Source organism: Bos grunniens, chromosome 7, assembly GCF_055505025.1.
Source record: "Bos grunniens cultivar Pamir isolate PY7600 chromosome 7, Bosgru_T2T1.0, whole genome shotgun sequence".
Classification (NCBI taxonomy): Eukaryota; Metazoa; Chordata; class Mammalia; order Artiodactyla; family Bovidae; genus Bos; species Bos grunniens.
Genome location: NC_141171.1, coordinates 40496202 through 40500257, shown reverse-complemented (window position 1 = coordinate 40500257; position 4056 = coordinate 40496202). Strand labels below are relative to the sequence as shown.

The 4056-nt window shown below is 42.5% G+C and overlaps 1 long non-coding RNA gene across 1 annotated transcript; it reads left to right on the top strand.

The window, feature by feature from the left end:
- Positions 1–500: 500 nt before the first annotated feature.
- Positions 501–3772, top strand: LOC147369165 (uncharacterized). Its single transcript, XR_015167294.1, has 2 exons — positions 501–769; positions 3625–3772. It is a non-coding gene; the product is annotated as an uncharacterized LOC147369165 (long non-coding RNA).
- Positions 3773–4056: the final 284 nt, after the last annotated feature.

Below are 4056 nucleotides of genomic sequence, written 5' to 3'. Positions count from 1 at the left end.
ACAGAAAAAAGTTAGAGAAGACCACATTCTGTCAGACCTCTCCACCATGACCCGTCCGTCTTGAGTGGCCCCACACGGCATGGCTTAGTTTCATTGAGTTAGACACAGCTGTGGTCCATGTGATCAGATTGGCTAGTTTTCTGTGATTATGAATATAAAATATAAAATTAAGAAAAAAAAAATAAAAACAGAGAAAGGTTAGAGAAATGTTTCTCCCTCACTCATTGGAAGCTTTGAAAAGTTGCTCACAGCCTTCCTCCTTCCCTGTCCCTTGTACTCCCTTGGGTGTCTTCATTAGGTGACCTCCCAGGGGTCCTTGGAAACCCGCCTTTCCTCGCCTCTAGTACCTCTGTGCCCTCTCCTTAATCACTGAGCTTCCTAAAGTTACACTCTTGTATTTTTCTTTTCTGGGAAATATTTCTGCTGTAGAGAAAGACATAAACATGATTGCCATGGTTTCATTTTCATTTCCTAGAAATGTGGGTTATCAACTATCATCTTTTTTTCCCCACCCCCAAGGAAGGGCTCAAGCCACAGGCTCTTATATTCTCTACTGCCTCCCATCCTGGACGTCATTTCCCAGGCAGGCTAGAGGTTTAGCTGTCCTTGCTCTCTACTCTGTCTGCATTTGCCTGGACAAGGACAGCTCTCTGGAGTGTTCCTGTGCTGGGCGCTGCAGGGAGTGATTCACCAGACTGCATTTTCTGCTCACTTAGTGGAAACTTTCAGATCTGAGCTTTGACCAGAAATATCTTTCCTCTTTCAACTGGTAAGTGAGCAAATTCTTTGTACTTGAAGTGATGGGATGCTGGCCTTCTGCTTGGAGGCCTGAAGGGCAGAGCTGGCTGGTGGAAAGCTGAGAGTTGGTGCAGAAGACCTGGTCATCCTCAGGTAGTTAAGAGAGTGAGTGACAAGCCAAGGGCTAGGCAACGATGATGGAAATAAGCAGAGTAACTGGATTCCAGATAGACTTGGGGAGGTCAGAGGATTGTAGATATGAGATAAGAGTGGAAGACAATTATGTGGATGACCCCATGTGCAAACAAAGGGTGGCACTGACATTACCTGGAAGGGAGAAGACTGTAGAAGGAAAGGGATGGGGACTTGAGTTAGGTTTGGCCTTGTTCAGTTATTAAAGATCATTCTAGACACACAAGTGGGAGATGTTGTGTAAACAGTGGGATATATGTGAGTGAGGTTAGGGAAGACTTCAGCACCTTCAGCACAGAGGTGGTGCTGGGTAACATGGGACAGGGTAAGAAAACCTAAATGGTGAATGTATGTGGAGCAGCATCAGGACTGAGCCTGTTTTAGGGGAAGCAATAATTTTCTTCTACACTTGTGAGTGCATTGGGCTGGTCTCACAACTAAAATGACATGAGACAGATTAATATGAGGAAAAAACAAATTAAATTTTCTATGTTCGGGGACTCCATAATATATAGCACACAGACATTCAGGCAACTGGTGCTTATATGCCATTTGGATTTCAGGAGAAAGGTAGGAGCCTAGGACTTCAAAGGGGAAAACAATTTTAGAAAGATGGAAAAACAAATGTTTGGTAAATGTTTGCCATGCCAGGCAGAAAGCAATGGGAGACAGAGAAGACTTCGATCAAATAGGCCTTGCTAAGTTTCCCCAAGTCTAGTCTACCTAGCACATACTCTGTAGGTATCTCTGGTGATAGTTCTCCTTCCTAGAATAGGCCGTTTATCTAAATTCTTTAAGGCAGTTAAGGTGAAGGTAAAAGCTCTTCTTGAGTCTTTGGTTTCTTAAAATTAATTATTCTAGATAACCCTAATGCCAAGGAGACACATTTGGGGCAGCATATTTTGTTCCCTTACAACATAGACACACCCAATCGTAGATCTCAGTTTGCAGTGGGGAAGTGCAAACAAAACAAGATTGGTCAGCCACAGTTTTTAAACTGCTTTAGTTTTAAAAAAATGATTTTGGGGCAGAAAAGTTTTTCTTCTACCTTTCTAGGTTCTTGTAGCTGGTCTAAGAATTAAATTGACATGAGATAAATCAACAGGAGGAAAATAAAAGCAAAAACAATTACTATACATAGGTAAGGGGGTGGCTGTAGAAGAATATGAGACTCAGAGGCAATCAGGCAATTAGAATGTATCCATTCTGAGCAAAGTTGGTGGGTTTAGGGGGCTAGTACTTCAAAGGTGAGGAAGACAATGCACATAGTAATGGGAAGAGCAAAAGTCTGGTAAACAAGTAGTTGTCTTGCCATATAGAGACAGCGGGACACAGAGCAGAATGTAAGCAAATAGGCCTTGGTCAATTTCCCAGCCTACTATGCCCAGCTCCTATTGGTTTTAGTTACCTCTGGTGATAGCTCCTTTCTTGGAGGAAGCCCCCTATCTAAATGCTTTTAGGCAGTTAAGGGGGAGGTAAAAAAGAAAGCTTCCTGAGCGTTCTGTTTCTGAAAAATAAACAATCTAAAATAATCCTAATACCAGAGAAACATTTTGGGGTGGTAATTTTGCTCCCCTACACTGGTCATTTATCTTATTTTTCTTTCACTTTGAAACAGAATGTCTTCTCATTGCTCAAAGTTCCTTCCTTTGTATCCCTTAAGAGTCACATGTTTTTTAAAACATTTAAATGCCCTGCTTCCAGGCTAAGATCCCTGATGCTAGTGTCATCCTCTCAGTCAGCTCCTATTCTTATAATGGGAGAAAGAAAGAGAGGAGAAGTTGCCTCTTTTCCTCTCCCTGAAGCAATTGCCTCAGTTGGAGGAGGGACTGAATCAGGGCAGTTGAGATTTCAACTCTATAACCATTTGGAAATTGTTTATTAGACTGTTTGGAATTTTGTCTACCTGATTGGGACCAGGAGACAGGATATTTTCTGAGCCATTCCTTGCCTCTGCAAACCAGGAGCTGTGTACTTTGCGTCTGAATTTCAGAGACCGTATGATGTCCAGATATACTTGCCTCCCCCTGAACATGTTATGCCCAAAGAAGATGAAAATATTAGAAGTCTAGCCATGTCAGTCACCACAGAACTGTTATCACTGCCACTGAAAATCTTAGCAAGCATTTGCAGAGTAATTCACAGACTCCACCCCTTTCCTACTTGAGCAACTGCTTTTATAGTTAAACCGGTTGCAGAGGGTTTTCTGAGTAAAATGAGGCTGAAAACTGCTGGTCCACACCACAGCCTGAGGGCTCTAAGCAACTCTTTTTATACCCATCCTCCATGGAGTCCTCTCCCAAGGCCAAAGGTGGGAAGCCTTACACAAATGCCACAGAAGTAGAGCCCAGAATCAAGGTCATCTCCAAAATTGACTGATCCCTATGTAATCATTGCCAAAATCCCCTCTGATCCTTACAGGCCAACTTTCTGGTCACAAATTAGGCAAAATGCCCAGCCCAGGACACACTCTCTAGCACCCTAACAAATCACCTAATGCCACCCTTCCAGCAGTATTTTTCTTTGTCTTGAGACCATAGAAATAAGCTACTAACCCATGAAAAGTGTCAGTTCTCCCTTGAGCCTGCCTGCTGTTCTAACGGTGTCCCATTGTCTCCCTTGTCTGTCAGGAGGTCAGCCGCTGTGCTCACAGCACCCACATTACCCCTCTTGTTCTTCTTCTTTTTTTTTTAGTAAAAGAGAACACCCCTGCTGCCGGACCATAGCTGAAATGCACAGCTGCAAATCCCAGACAAGAAATGGTAGTCCCGTGGTTGCTGAATTTGTGATCTAAATCAGAAGATTTAATTCTAAATAAAAGATACTTCTATGTCATTTGGAAGCAGGTGTCCAGAGTAACTTTCTTTTTTAAATTAATTTATTTATTTTTAATTGGAGGGTAATTGCCTTACAATATTATATTGATTTCTGCCATACATCAACATGGATCAGACATAGGTATACATATATCCCCACTCCCTTAAGCCACTCAATCCCACCCCTCTAGATTGTCACAGAGCACCAGGTTTGAACTCCCTGCATCATACATCTAATTTCCACTGGTTATCTTTCTCACATATGGTAAAGTATATGTTTCAGTGCTACTCCCTTGATTTGTCCCACGCT